This window comes from Arachis ipaensis, chromosome B5 (assembly GCF_059453495.1).
Source record: "Arachis ipaensis isolate K30076 ecotype BB chromosome B5, ASM5945349v1, whole genome shotgun sequence".
Taxonomy (NCBI): domain Eukaryota; kingdom Viridiplantae; phylum Streptophyta; class Magnoliopsida; order Fabales; family Fabaceae; genus Arachis; species Arachis ipaensis.
Genome location: NC_142440.1, coordinates 111,197,737 through 111,213,625, shown reverse-complemented (window position 1 = coordinate 111,213,625; position 15,889 = coordinate 111,197,737). Strand labels below are relative to the sequence as shown.

Below are 15,889 nucleotides of genomic sequence, written 5' to 3'. Positions count from 1 at the left end.
TAAAAAATCATAAAATTAATTCTTGAAGCAAGAAAAAGCAGTGAAGAGCTTGCAGAAAAAATATGCGAGAAAAAATGCGAAAAAAAGAGAAAGAAAGAAAAAGAAAAAGCAAGCAGAAAAAGCCAATAGCCCTTTAAACCAAAGACAAGGGTAAAATAAAAAGGATCCAAGGCTTTGAGCATCAGTGGATAGGAGGGCCCACAGGAATAAAATCCTGGCCTAAGCGGCTAAACCAAGCTGTCCCTAACCATGTGCTTGTGGCGTGAAGGTGTCAAGTGAAAACTTGAAACTGAGCGGTTAAAGTCGTGGTCCAAAGCAAAAAGAGTGTGCTTAAGAGCTCTGGACACCTCTAATTGGGGACTCTAGCAAAGCTGAGTCACAATCTGAAAAGGTTCACCCAGTTATGTGTCTGTGGCATTTATGTATCCGGTGGTAATACTGGAAAACAAAATGCTTTGGGTCACGGCCAAGACTCATAAAGTAGCTGTGTTCAAGAATCAACATACTGAACTAGGAGAATCAATAACACCATATGAATTCTGAGTTCCTATAGATGCCAACCATTCTGAACTTCAAAAGGATAAAGTGAGATGCCAAAACTGTTCAGAAGCAGAAAGCTAATAGCCCCGCTCATCTAATTAAAACTGATTTTCACAGATGTTTTTGGAATTCATTGTTGGTATGCAAAATTGTGATAATCAATAATGGCGCCAAAGGACTTGGAGCTCTCAAACGTAAATCACACTTTGTCACAATTCCGCACAACTAACCAGCAAGTGCACTGGGTCGTCCAAGTAATAAACCTTACGTGAGTAAGGGTCGATCCCACGGAGACTGTTGGCTTGAAGCAAGCTATGGTCATCTTGTAAATCTCAGTCAGGCGGATTCAAATGGTTATGGAGGATTGATCATTAAAAGATGAATAAAACATAAAATAAAGATAGAGATACTTATGTAATTCATTGGTGGATTTTAGATAAGCGTATGAAGATGCTTTGTTCCCCTTGAACCTCTGCTTTCCTATTGCCTTCTTCCAATCATTCATACTCCTTTCCATGGTAAGCTTTATGTTGGGCATCACCGTTGTCAATGGCTACATCCCGTTCTCTCAGTGAAAATGGTCCTGATGCTCTGTCACAACATCGGCTAATCAGCTGTCGGTTCTCGAATAGGATCCATTGATCCTTTTGCGTCTGTCACACGCCCCACAATCGCGAGTTTGAAGCTCGTCACAGTCATCCCTTCCCAGATCCTACTCAGAATACCACAGACAAGGTTTAGACGTTTTGGATCTCAGGAATGGCCGCCAATAATTCTAGCCTATACCACGAAGGTTCCAATCTTAGATTAGAAACCCAAGAGATACGCATTCAAGCCATTGCTAGTAGAATAGAGGTGGTTGTCAGGCACATGTTCATAGGTGAGAATGATGATGAGTGTCACGGATCATCACATTCATCAATTTGAAGAACGAATGAATATCTTGGAGAAGAAATAAACTTGAGTTGAATAGAAAAACAATAGTACTTGTATTAATTCATGAAGAACAGGAGAGCTCCACACCTTAATCTATGGTGTGTAGAAACTCCACCGTTGAAAATACATAAGAACAAGGTCTAGGCATGGCCGTGAGGCCAGCCTCCTAAACGTGTCTAAGACTTATCAAAGATCAAAAGTATTTCAAGTGTATCAAAAGTATATCGAGTGTGAAAATACAATAGCAAAAGGTCCTATTTATAGAGAACTAGTAGCCTAGGGTTTACAGAAATCAGTAATTAATGCAGAAATCTTCTTCCGGACCCACTTGGTGTGTGCTTGGGCTGAGCATTAAAGCTTCCATGTGTAGAGACTTTTCTTGGAGTTAAACGCCAGCTTTTGTGCCAGTTTGGGCGTTTAACTCCAGCTTTTGTGCTAGTTTTGGAGTTAAACGCTAGAATTCTTGAGCTGAATTGGAACGCCTGTTTGGGCCATCAAATATCAAGCAAAGTATGGACTATTATATATTTCTGGAAAGCCCAGGATGTCTACTTTCCAACACAATTGAGAGCGCGCCAATTGGGCTTCTATAACTCCAGAAAATCCACTTTGAATGCAGGGAGGTCAGAATCCAACAGCATCTGCAGTCCTTTTTCAGCCTCTAAATCAGATTTTTGCTCAGGTCCCTCAATTTCAGCCAGAAAATACCTGAAATTACATAAAAACACACAAACTCATAGTAAAGTCCAAAAGAGTGATTTTTAAATAAAAACTAATAAAAATATAATAAAAACTAATTAAAATATACTAAAAACATACTAAAAACAATGCCAAAAAGCGTATAAATTATCCGCTCATCACAACACCAAACTTAAATTGTTGCTTGTCCCCAAGCAACTGAAAATCAAATAGGATAAGAAAGGATAGAATATACAATGAATTCCAAAAACATCTATGAAGATCAGTATTAATTAGATGAGCGGGGCTTTTAGCTTTTTGCTTCTGAACAGTTTTGGCATCTCACTTTATCCCTTGAAGTTCAGAATGATTGGCATCTATAAGAACTCAGAATTCAGATAGTGTTACTGACTCTCCTAGTTAAGTATGTTGATTCTTGAACACAGCTACTTTATGAGTCTTGGCCGTGTCCCTAAGGACTTTGTTTTCCAGTATTACCACCGGATACATAAATGCCACAGACACATAACTGGGTGAACCTTTTCAGATTGTGACTCAGCTTTGCTAGAGTCCCCAATTAGAGATGTCCAGGGTTCGTAAGCACACTCTTCTTTTTGCTTTGGACCTCGACTTTAACCGCTCAGTCTCAAGTTTTCACTTGACACCTTCACGCCACAAGCACATGGTTAGGGACAGCTTGGTTTAGCCGCTTAGGCCAGGATTTTATTCCTGTGGGCCCTCCTATCCACTGATGCTCAAAGCCTTGGATCCTTTTTATCACCCTTGCCTTTTGGTTTAAAGGGGTATTGGTTTTTTCTGCTTGCTTTTCTTTTTCTTTCTTTTTCTTTTCTCTCTTTTTTTTTCGCCTCTCTTTTTTTTTCTGCAAGCTTTTCACTGCTTTTTCTTGCTTCAAGAATCAATTTTATGATTTTTCAGATCATCAGATAACATTTCTCCTTTTCCTTTCATTCTTTCAAGAGCCAACAATTTTAACATTCATAAACAATCAAATTAAAAAATATGCACTGTTCAAGCATTCATTCAGAAAAACAATAGTATTGCCACCACATCAAGATAATTAAACTGTTTTAAAATTTGAAATTCATGCACTTCTTTTTCTTTTTCAATTAAAAAAACATTTTTCATTTAAAAAAGGTGATGGATTCATTTTCATAGCTTTAAGGCATAGACACTTAGACACTAATGATCATGTAATAAAGACACAAACATAAATAACATAAGCATAAAAATTCGAAAAACAGGAAAATAAAGAACAAGGAAATTAAAGAACGGGTCCACCTTAGTGATAGCGGCTTGTTCTTCCTCTTGAAGATCTTATGGAGTGCTTGAGCTCCTCAATGTCTCTTCCTTGCCTTTGTTGCTCCTCTCTTATGGTTCTTTGGTCTTCTCTAATTTCATGGAGGAGGATGGAATGCTCTTGGTGCTCCACCCTTAGTTGTCCCATGTTGGAACTTAATTCTCCTAGGGAGGTGTTGATTTGCTCCCAATAGTTTTGTGGAGGAAGATGCATCCCTTGAGGTATCTCAAGGATTTAATGATGAGAAATTTCCTCATGCTCTTGATGAGGTTCTCTTGTTTTCTCCATCCTTTTCTTAGTGATGGGTTTGTCCTCATCAATGAGAATGTCTCCCTCTATGTCAATTCCAACCGAATTGCAAAGGTGACAAATGAGATGAGGGAAGGCTGACCTTGCCAAAGGAGAGGACTTGTCCGCCACCTTGTAGAGTTCTTGGGATATAACCTCATGGACTTCCACTTCCTTTCCAATCATGATGCTATGTATCATGATAGCCCGGTCTATAGTAGCTTCGGACCAGTTGCTAGTGGGAATGATTGAGCGTTGGATGAAGTCCAACCATCCCCTAGCCACGGGCTTGAGGTCATGCCTTCTTAGTTGAACCGGTTTCCCTCTTGAATCTCTCTTCCATTGAGCACCCTCTTCACATATGTCCATGAGGACTTGGTCCAACCTTTGATCAAAGTTGAACCTTCTTGTGTATGGGTGTGCATCTCCTTGCATCATAGGCAAGTTGAATGCCAACCTTACATTTTTCGGACTAAAATCCAAGTATTTCCCTCGGACCATTGTAAGCCAATTCTTAGGGTCCGGGTTCACATTTATATCATGGTTCTTGGTGATCCATGCATTGGCATAGAACTCTTGAACCATTAAGATTCCGACTTGTTGAATGGGGTTGGTGAGAACTTCCCAACCTCTTCTTTGGATCTCATGTCTGATCTCTGGATATTCGCCCTTTCTGAGCTTAAAAGGGACCTCGGGGATCACCTTCTTCTTGGCCACAACTTCATAGAAGTGGTCTTGATGCACCCTTGAGAGGAATCTCTCCATCTCCCATGACTCAGAGGTGGAAGCTTTTGCCTTCCCTTTCCTCTTTCTAGAGGTTTCTCCGGCCTTTGGTGCCATAAATGGTTATGGAAAAACAAAAAGCTTTAGCTTTTACCACACCAAACTTAGAAGCTTGCTCGTCCTCGAGGAAAAGAAGAAAGAAGAGAGTAGAAGAAGAAGAAATAGAGGAGATGGAGTGGGCTTTGTGTTTTGGCCAAGGGGGACAAGTGGTGTTTAGGTTGTGTGAAAATGAAGGAGTGAAGATGGGTTTATATAGGGGTGAGAGGGGTGTGTATGGTTCGGCTATAGAGGGTGGGTTTGTGAGGGAAGGTGGTTTGAATTTGAATGGTGAGGTAGGTGGGGTTTTATGAAGGATGGATGTGAGTGGTGAAGAGAATGGTGTGATTTGATAGGTGAGGGGTTTTTGGGGAAGAGGTATTGAGGTGATTGGTGAATGAGTGAAGAAGAGAGAGAGTGGTGGGGTAGTGATGAATGGATTTTTGATGGTTTAGAATTTCACAAATGAATTCTTGTTGCAAGTATAGTTCCTAAACCAAACAATAATCCTTTCATACAAAAGATTGTTTGTCACAAGTAACAAACCCCTAAAATTAATAACCGAAGTATTCAAACCTCGGGTCGTTCTCCCTAGGAATTGTAATGAAGTGTTTTGTTATTGGTTGTGAGTTATTTTTGGGGTTTTAATAAGAAACATGAAAGATAAATGGCAAGAAAGTAAACTAACAACTATAAAAGGCTCTTGGCAAGGTGTGAGAACTAGAAGTCCTCTCCTAGTTATCCTTCTCAATTGTGATGAGAATTGTTCCTTGCTACCACTTAGTTAACCCTTACTAATTAAAGGAAAGTCAAGTGGATGAATTGACTTGAGCCACAAGTCCTAGCCAACTCCCAAGGAAAGACTAGCTTTAGTGCACTCCAAACCAATTAGCAATCTCTCCAATTATCAATCAACAAAGGAATTAGATAACTCAAGTGTCACTAATTACTCTACCTAGGCCAAGAGGAACAAAATCTACACTAAGACTAAAAGAGACATTTCAACAAACACATAAAGTGCAAGAGGAGTAAACATTATTAAATGCAAGAATTAAAGGAATCTACAACTACAAAAACAAGAGATCAACAATAGAAAAGCAAAGAAGACACATTTATTATGAATTACCTCTTATTGAATTGGAAGGATGTAGAAGGAACAATACTAGATCTACAACAAAGTATAAGAACAACATAAAGGAAATTACAACAAAGGAATAGAAGAAGATTGAATGTAGCAACAAAGAATTGAGAGATAGAAGTGGAAGAAAGCAAAGATTAAAACCTAGATCTAAAAACTAAACCTAATTCTAATCCTAATTCTAGAGAGAAGTGAGAGCTTCTCTCTCTAGAAACTAACTCTCACTACTAAACTAAGCTAAAACTAAACTAATGGTAACTAACTTCTAAAGTATGAAAAGTATGTAAAAGTATCTTGATTCCCTTTCAATCCTTGGCTTAAATAGCATCATAAATGAGTTGGATTGGGCCCACAAGGCTTCTAAAATCGCTGGCCACGTTTGCATTAAATGGGTCATGTGCCACCATCGGCGCGTCCGCGTACCGTGCGCGTGCGCGCCCCTATGCGCGATGCAACTATGGCAAATCTTATATCATTTCGAAGCCCCGGATGTTAGCTTTCCAACCCAACTGGAATCGCATCAATTGGACTTCTGTAGCTCAAGTTATGGTCGTTTAAGTGCAAAGAGGTCGGCTTGACAGCTTTCCGGTTCTTTCATTTCTTCATGAGTTCTCCAACTTTTCATGCTTTCTTTCTTCATTCCCTTGATCCAATCTTTGCCTCCTAAACCTTAAATCACTTAACAAACATATCAAGGCATCTAATAGAATCAAGGTGAATTAAATTTAGCTATTTTGAGTCCTAAAAAGCATGTTTTCACATTCAAGCACAATTAAAGGAGAATATACAAAACCATGCTATTTCTTGAATAAATATGGGTAAAAGGTGATAAAATCCCCAAAAATCAATACAAGATAAACCCTACAAATGGGGTTTGTCAGGTAGGTAGGGATCTTGTGGGGTCCACAGATCCTCAGGTGTCAAGGATATCTCATCCCTGCACTAAGTGGCGTGCAAAATGCCCCTTTCTGCCAATCTTGGCGTTAAACGCCAGGCTGCTGCCCATTTCTGGCATTTAACACCAGCTTCTTGCCCATTCCTGGCGTTAAACGCCAGTCTGGTGCCCATTTCTGGCGTTAAACGCCCAGAATGGTGCTAGACTGGGCATTTAACGCCCATTCTGCTACCTTTACCGGTGTTTAAACGCCAGTAACTGTCTCCTCCAGGGTGTTCTATTTTTCATTCTATTTTTCACTTTGTTTTTGCTTTTTCAATTGTTTTTGAGACTTCACATGATCATCAACCTACAGAAAACATAAAATAACAATAGAAAATAGAAATTTAACATAGATAAGTAAAAATTGGGTTGCCTCCCAACAAGCGCTTCTTTAATGTCAATAGCTTGACAGTGGCTCTTATGGAGCCTCACAGATGTTCAGAGCAATGTTGGAACCTCCCAACACCAAACTTAGAGTTTGAATGTGGGGGTTCAACACCAAACTTAGAGTTTGGTTGTGGCCTTCCAACACCAAACTTAGAGTTTGACTGTGGGGGCTCTGTTTGACTCTGTATTGAGAGAAGCTCTTCATGCTTCCTCTCCATGGTTACAGAGGGATATCCTTGAGCTTTAAATACAAGGGAGTCTTCATTCACTTGAATGATCAATTCTCCTCTGTCAACATCAATCACAGCTTTTGCTGTGGCTAGGAAGGGTCTGCCAAGGATGATAGATTCATCCATACACTTCCCAGTTTCTTGGATTATGAAATCAGTAGGGATGTAATGGTCTTTAACCTTTACCAAGACATCCTCTACAAGTCCATAAGCCTGTTTCTTTGAATTGTCTGCCATCTCTAGTGAGATTCTTGCAGCTTGTACCTCAATGATCCCTCTCTCTCCATTACAGAGAGAGGCATAAGGTTTATGCTTGACCCTAGGTCACACAGAGCCTTCTCAAAGGTCATGGTGCCTATGGTACAAGGGATTGAGAACTTTCCAGGGTCCTGTCTCTTTTGAGGTAATCTCTGCCTAGTCAAGTCATTCAGTTCTTTGATGAGCAATGGAGGTTTATTCTCCCAAGTCTCATTACCAAATAACTTGGCATTTAGCTTCATGATTGCTCCAAGGTACTTAGCAACTTGCTCTTCAGTGACATCTTCATCCTCTTCAGAGAAAGAATACTCATCAGAGCTCATGAATGGCAAAAGTAAATTCAATGGAATCTCTATGGTCTCAGTGTGAGCCTCAGATTCCCATGGTTCCTCATTAGGGAACTCCATGGAGGTCAGTGGGCGTCCATTGAGGTCTTCCTCAGTGGAAATCACTGCCTCTTTCTCCTCTCCATGTTCGGCCCTGTGAGATGTGGTTATGGCCTTGCACTCTCTTTTTGGATTCTCTTCTGTATTGCTAGGGAGAGTGCTAGGAAGGAGTTCAGTAATTTTCTTACTCAGCTGACCCAATTGTGCCTCCAAATTTCTAATGGAAGACCTTATTTCAGTCATGAAACTTTGAGTAGTTTTGATTAGATCAGAGACAATGGCTGCTAAGTCAGAGTGGCTCTGCTTAGAATTCTCTGTTTGTTGCTGAGAAGATGATGGAAAAGGCTTGCTATTGCTAAACCTGTTTCTTCCACCATTATTGTTGTTGAAACCTTGTTGAGGTCTCTGTTGATCCTTCCATGAGAGATTTGGATGATTTCTCCATGAAGGATTATAGGTGTTTCCATAGGGTTCTCCCATGTAATTCACCTCTTCCATTGCTGGGTTCTCAGGATCATAAGCTTCTTTTTCAGAGGAAGCTTCCTTAGTACTGCCTGTTGCTGCTTGCATTTCAGATAGACTCTGAGAAATCATATTGACTTGTTGGGTCAATATTTTATTCTGAGCCAATATGGCATTCAGAGTATCAATCTCAAGAACTCCTTTCTTCTGAATTGATCCATTATTCACAGGATTCCTTTCAGAAGTGTACATAAATTGGTTATTTGCAACCATTTCAATGAGTTCCTGAGCTTCTGCAGGCGTCTTCTTCAGATGAAGAGATCCTCCAGCAGAGTTATCCAATGACATCTTGGATAGTTTAGACAGACCATCATAGAAAATACCTATGATGCTCCATTCTGAAAGCATGTCAGAAGGGCACCTTCTGATCAATTGCTTGTATCTTTCCCAAGCTTCATAGAGGGATTCACCTTCCTTCTGTCTGAAGGTTTAGACTTCCACTCTAAGCTTGCTCAATTTTTGAGGTGGAAAAAACTTTGCCAAGAAGGCATTGACTAGCTTTTCCCAAGAGTTCAGGCTTTCTTTAGGTTGTGAATCCAACCATGTCCTAGCTCTGTCTCTTACAGCAAAAGGAAAAAGCATAAGTCTGTAGACTTCAGGGTCAACCCCATTGGTCTTGACAGTGTCACAGATTTGCAAGAATTCAGCTAAGAACTGATGAGGATCTTCCAATGGAAGTCCATGAAACTTGCAATTCTGTTGCATTAAAGAAACTAATTGAGGCTTAAGCTCAAAGTTGTTTGCTCCAATGGCAGGGATTGAGATGCTTCTCCCATAGAAGTCGGGAGTAGGTGCAGTATAGTCACCAAGTACCTTCCTTGCATTGTTGGCATTGTTGTTTTCGGCTGCCATGGTTTCTTCTTCCTTGAAAAGATCTGTTAGGCCCTCTAAAGAGAATTGTTCTTTAGCTTCTCTTAGCTTTCTCTTCAAGGTCCTTTCAGGTTCAGGATCAGCTTGAACAAGTATGCCTTTATCTTTGTTCCTGCTCATATGAAAGAGAAGAGAACAAGAAAGTAGGGAATCCTCTATGTCACAGTATAGAGATTCCTTGAGGTATCAGAGGAAAAGAAGAATAGAAGGAAGAGGTGGAGAAGAGGGAATTCGAACTTATCAAGAGGGACAGAGTTCGAATTGCACCTTGATGAGGAGTCTTAGTCCCTTAAATAGAAGGATGTGAGAAGAGGGGAAGAAATTTTCGAAATTAAAGTAAGAGATTTTGAAAATTTGGTAATTGGTTTTCGAAAACTAAGATTGAGAAAGAAATCAAGTGATTTTTGAAAAAGTTTTTGAAATCAAAATTTAAAAAGATATGATTGAAAATTAATTTTGAAAAAGATGTGATTGAAAAGATATTATTGAAAAGATATGATTGAAAATCAATTTAGAAAAAGAAATTTTTTTAAAATTAAAGTTGATTACTTGACTAACAAGAAATTAAAAGATATGATTCTAAAATTTAAAGTTTGATCCTTTCTTAATAGGCAAGTAACAACTTGAAAATTTTGAAGTAAATCTTGAATTGAAGCAAGGATTTTTGAAAATAGTAAAAATAAATATAAAATGGAAAGAAATTGATTTTGAAAGAGATATGATTGAAAAGATATGATTTGAAAAAGATTTGATTTTGAAAAATTATGAAAACTTGAAAAAAATGTGAATTAAAAACAAAATCTTCCCTCTAGTGTCATCCTGGCGTTAAACGCCCAGAATGGGGCCCATTATGGCGTTTAACGCCCAAATCTCTACCTTTTTGGGTGTTAAACGCCCTGCCAGGTACCCTGGCTGGCGTTTAAACGCCAGTTTTCCTTCTTCACTGGGCGTTTTGAACGCCCAGCTTTTTCTATTTGATTCCTCTGCTGAATGTTCTGAATCTTCAATTCTCTGTATTATTGACTTGAAAAGACATAGTTTTTAAAAAATATTTTTGAATTTTTGATGATGGGAATCAATAAAAAATGCAACTAAGATCAAATAAACTATGCATGCAAGACACCAAACTTAAATGTTTGTATACTAAGGACTATAACAATGTAAAAATGCATATGAAAAAAAACAAAACACACTAAACAAGAGAAATTAAAGATCAGAGCAATGAAATCATCAAGAACAACTTGAAGATTAATGAAGAACATATTACATGTTTTCAAAAAATGCAAGAAGAATGCAATTGACACCAAACTTAAAAATTAGACAATAGACTCAAACAAGAAACATAAAATATTTTTGGTTTTATGATTTTAAAATTTTTTTGTATTTTTTTTTCGAAAATTATATAGAAAAGAAAATAAAGAGAATCAAAACTTTTAATAAGAATTCCAGGAATCATGCAATGTTAGTTTAAAGCTTCAGTCTAAAAAGGATTAGACATATTTGGCCAAGCTTCAGCGGAACATTACATTCAATAGCTAAATTGATAAGAATCAATCAGCTTTGTGATGGTGGGAACATCACCTTGAAACTCTAGAATTCATTCTTAAAAATTCTGAAGAAAAGATACCTAATCTAAGCAACAAGATGAAACGTCAGTTGTCCAAACTCGAACAATCCCCGGCAACGGCGCCAAAAACTTGGTGCGCGAAATTGTGATCATCAACAATGGCGCCAAAGGACTTGGAGCTCTCAAACGTAAATCACACTTTGTCACAATTTCACACAAATAACCAGCAAATGCACTAGGTCATCCAAGTAATAAACCTTACGTGAGTAAGGGTCGATCCCACGGAGACTGTCGGCTTGAAGCAAGCTATGGTCATCTTGTAAATCTCAGTCAGGTGGATTCAAATGGTTATGGAGGATTGATAATTAAAAGATGAATAAAACATAAAATAAAGATAGAGATACTTATGTAATTCATTGGTGGATTTCAGATAAGCGTATGAAGATGCTTTGTTCCCCTTGAACCTCTGCTTTCCTATTGCCTTCTTCCGATCATTCATACTCCTTTCCATGGCAAGCTTTATGTTGGGCATCACCGTTGTCAATGGCTACATCCCGTCCTCTCAGTGAAAATGGTCCTGATGCTCTGTCACAACATCGGCTAATCAGCTGTCGGTTCTCGATCATGTCGGAATAGGATCCATTGATCTTTTTGCATCTGTCACACGCCCCACAATCGCGAGTTTGAAGCTCGTCACAGTCATCCCTTCCCAGATCCTACTCAGAATACCACAGACAAGGTTTAGACGTTCCGGATCTCAGGAATGGCCACCAATAATTCTAGCCTATACCACAAAGGTTCCAACCTTAGATTAGAAACCCAAGAGATACGCATTCAAGCCATTGCTAGTAGAACAGAGGTGGTTGTCAGGCACATGTTCATAGGTGAGAATGATGATGAGTGTCACGGATCATCACATTCATCAAGTTGAGGAACGAATGAATATCTTGGAGAAGAAATAGACTTGAGTTGAATAGAAAAACAATAGTACTTGTATTAATTCATGAAGAACAGCAGAGCTCCACACCTTAATCTATGGTGTGTAGAAACTCCACCGTTGAAAATACATAAGAACAAGGTCTAGGCATGGCCGTGAGGCCAGCCTCCCAAACGTGTCTAAGACTTATCAAAGATCAAAAGTATTTCAAGTGTATCAAAAGTATATCGAGTGTGAAAATACAATAGCAAAAGGTCCTATTTATAGAGAACTAGTAGCCTAGGGTTTACAGAAATCAGTAATTAATGCAGAAATCTTCTTCCGGGCCCACTTGGTGTGTGCTTGGGCTGAGCATTAAAGCTTCCATGTGTAGAGACTTTTCTTGGAGTTAAACGCCAGCTTTTGTGCCAGTTTGGGCGTTTAACTCCAGCTTTTGTGCCAGTTTTGGAGTTAAACGCCAAAATTCTTGAGCTGACTTGGAACGCCTGTTTGGGCCATCAAATCTCGAGCAAAGTATGGGCTATTATATATTGCTGGAAAGCCCAGGATGTCTACTTTCCAACGCAATTGAGAGCGTGCAAATTGGGCTTCTGTAGCTCCAGAAAATCCACTTTGACTGCAGGGAGGTTAGAATCCAACAGCATCTGCAGTCCTTTTTCAGCCTCTGAATCAGATTTTTGCTCAGGTCCCTCAATTTCAGCCAAAAAATACATAAAATTACAGAAAAATACACAAGCTCATAGTAAAGTCTAGAAGAGTGATTTTTAAATAAAAACTAATAAAAATATAATAAAAACTAATTAAAATATACTAAAAACATACTAAAAACAATGCCAAAAAGCGTATAAATTATCCGCTCATCAATTGTATATTCTATTCTTTTTATCCTACTTTGTTTTTAGTTGCTTGGGGACAAGCAACAATTTAAGTTTGGTGTTGTGATGAGCGGATAATATATACGCTTTTTGGCATTTTTTAGTATGTTTTTAGTATATTTTAGTTAGTTTTCATTATATTTTTATTGGTTTTTAAATAAAAATCACATTTCTGGACTTTACTACGAGTTTGTGTATTTTTCTGTGATTTTAGGTATTTTCTAGCTGAAATTGAGGGAGCTGAGCAAAAATCTGATTCAGAGGCTGAAAAAGGACTACAAATGCTGTTGGATTCTGACCTCCCTACACTCGAAGTGGATTTTCTGGAGCTATAGAAGCCCAATTGGCGCGCTCTCAATTGATTTGGAAAGTAGACATCCTGGGCTTTCCACAATATATAATAGTCCATACTTTTCTGGAGAGTTGATGGCCCAAATCGGCGTTCTAAGTCAGCATAGAAATTCTGGCATCAAAACGCCAGAACTGGCATAAAAGCTAGAGTTAAACGCCCAAACTGGCACAAAAGCTGGCATTTAACTCCAAGAAAAGTCTCTACACGTGAAAGCTTCAATGCTCAGCCCAAGCACATACCAAGTGGGCCCGGAAGTGGATTCTGCATCATTTACTTATTTCTGTAAACCCTAGGATACTAGTTTTCTACAAATAGGATCTTTTGCTATTGTACTTCATAGATTTTTACACACTTGATCATACTTTTGATCTCTTGATCATGTTTGGGGGCTGGCCATTCGGCCATGCCTGGACCTTTTGTTCTTATGTATTTTCAACGGTGGAGTTTCTACACACCATAGATTAAGGTGTGGAGCTTTGCTATTCTTCATGAATTAATACAAAGTACTATTGTTTTTCTATTCAACTCAAGCCTATTTCTATTCTAAGATATCCATTCGTTCTTCAACATGATGAATGTGATGATCTGTGACACTCATCACCATTCTCACCTATGAACGTGTGCCTGACAACCACTTCCATTCTACATGCAATCAAGCTTGAATGTGTATCTCTTGGGTTTCTAATCTAAGATTAGAACCTTCGTGGTATAGGCTAGAATTATTGGCGGCCATTCTTGAGATCCGAAAAGTCTAAACCTTGTCTGTGGTATTCTGAGTAGGATCTCGGAAGGGATGACTGTGACAAGCTTCAAACTCGTGAGTGTTGGGCGTAGTGACAGACGCAAAAGGATCAATGGATCCTATTCCAACATGATCGAGAACTGACAGATGATTAGCCGTGCGGTGACAGCGCATTTGGAACATTTTCACTGAGAGGACGGGAAGTAGCCATTAACAACGGTGATGCCCAACATAAACCTTGCCATGGAAAGGAGTATGAATGATTGGAAGAAGGCAATAGGAAAGTAGAGGTTCAGAAGGAACAAAGCATCTTCATACGCTTATCTAAAATTCCTACCAATGAATTACATAAGTATCTCTATCCTTATTTTATGTTTTATTCATATTTTAATTATCAATTCTCCATAACCATTTGAATATGCCTGACTGAGATTTACAAGATGACCATAGCTTGCTTCAAGCCGACAATCTCTGTGGGATCGACCCTTACTCACGTAAGGTTTATTACTTGGACGACCCAGTGCACTTGCTGGTTAGTTGTGCGGAGTTGTGATAAAGAGTTGAGATTACAATTGTGCGTACCAAGTTGTTGGCGCCATTGATGATCACAATTTCATGCACCAAGTTTTTGGCGCCGTTGTCGGGGATTGTTCGAGTTTGGACAACTGACGGTTCATCTTGTTGCTTAGATTAGGTAATTTTATTTTATGTTTAAGCTTTTTACTTTTTATTTTCAAAAAATTTTTTTTAAAAATACAAAAAATTTTCTATTATGTTCTTCAAAGTTTTTAAGAATGAATTCTAGAGTTTCATGATGATTTGTTGAAGTCTGGCTGGTTGTGAAACCATGTCTAAACTTTTGGACCGAGGTTTCAACTTATCATCACAAGAGCTTATTGATTTCTATCAATCTTGCTGTTGAAAGTAATGATCTGCTAAAGCTTGGCTGGCCATTGAACATGTCTAGTGTTTTGGACCGAAGCTTTCACTGAAAGCTTGGCTGGCTAGTAAGCCATGTCTAATTCCTGGACCGGAGTTTTAGACTAACATTGCATGATTCCTGGAATTCTCATTAAAAATTTTGAATCTCTTTATTTTCTTTCCATATAATTTTCGAAAAAAATAAAAAAAAATTTTAAAATTTATAAAATCAAAAATATTTTATGTTTCTTGTTTGAGTCTAGTGTCTAATTTTAAGTTTGGTGTCAATTGCATGTCTTTATTCTTCTTGCATTTTTTCGAATATATGCAATATGTTCTTCAATGATCTTCAAGTTGTTCTTGATGATTCTAGTGCTCTGATCTTGAATTTCTCTTATTGTGTCTTTTGTTGTTTCTTACATGCATTTTTAAATTGTTATAGTCCTTAGTATACAAACTTCTAAGTTTGGTGTCTTGCATGCCTTGTCTATTTGATCTTAGTTTTACATGATTAGTTTCATTTTGTTGTTTCTCATCATTAAAAATTCAAAAAAATTCTCAAAATTATGTCTTTTCAAGTCAATAATACAGAGGATTGAAGATTCAGAACATGCAGCAGAGGAATTACACAGAAAAAGCTGGGTGTTCAAAACGCCCAGTGAAGAAGGAAAACTGGCGTTTAAACGCTAGCCAGGGTACCTGGCTGGGCGTTAAACGCTCAAAAGAGTAGCATTTTGGGCGTTAAACGCCAGAATGGATGCCATTCTGGGCGTTTAACGCCAGGAGGACACTAGAGGGAAGATTTTGTTTTTAATTCAAATCTTTTTCAAATTTTCATAATTTTTTAAAATCAATTTTTTTTTTCAAATCATATCTTTTCAATCATATCTTTTAAAAATCAATTTTTTTTATTTATTACTATTTTCGAAAATCCTTGCTACATTTAGTGATTTAATTCAAAATTTTCAAGTTATTACTTGCCTATTAAGAAAGGATCAAAAGTTTTAATTTTAGAATCATATCTTTTAATTTCTTGTTGGTCAAGTAATCAACTTTAATTTTAAAAACTTTCTTCTTTTAAATTTGATTCTCAATCATATCTTCTCAATCATATCTTTTCAATCACATCTTTTTCAAAATTAAATTTCAATCATATCTTTTTGATTTCTAATTTTAAAATCTTTTTCA

General features: G+C 38.0%; 1 non-coding gene across 1 annotated transcript; it reads left to right on the top strand.

Annotated features, from left to right (window-relative positions):
- Window positions 1-8,779: 8,779 nt before the first annotated feature.
- LOC148565372 (small nucleolar RNA R71) lies at window positions 8,780-8,887 on the top strand. Its single transcript, XR_015885527.1, has one exon. It is a non-coding gene; the product is annotated as a small nucleolar RNA R71 (small nucleolar RNA).
- Window positions 8,888-15,889: the final 7,002 nt, after the last annotated feature.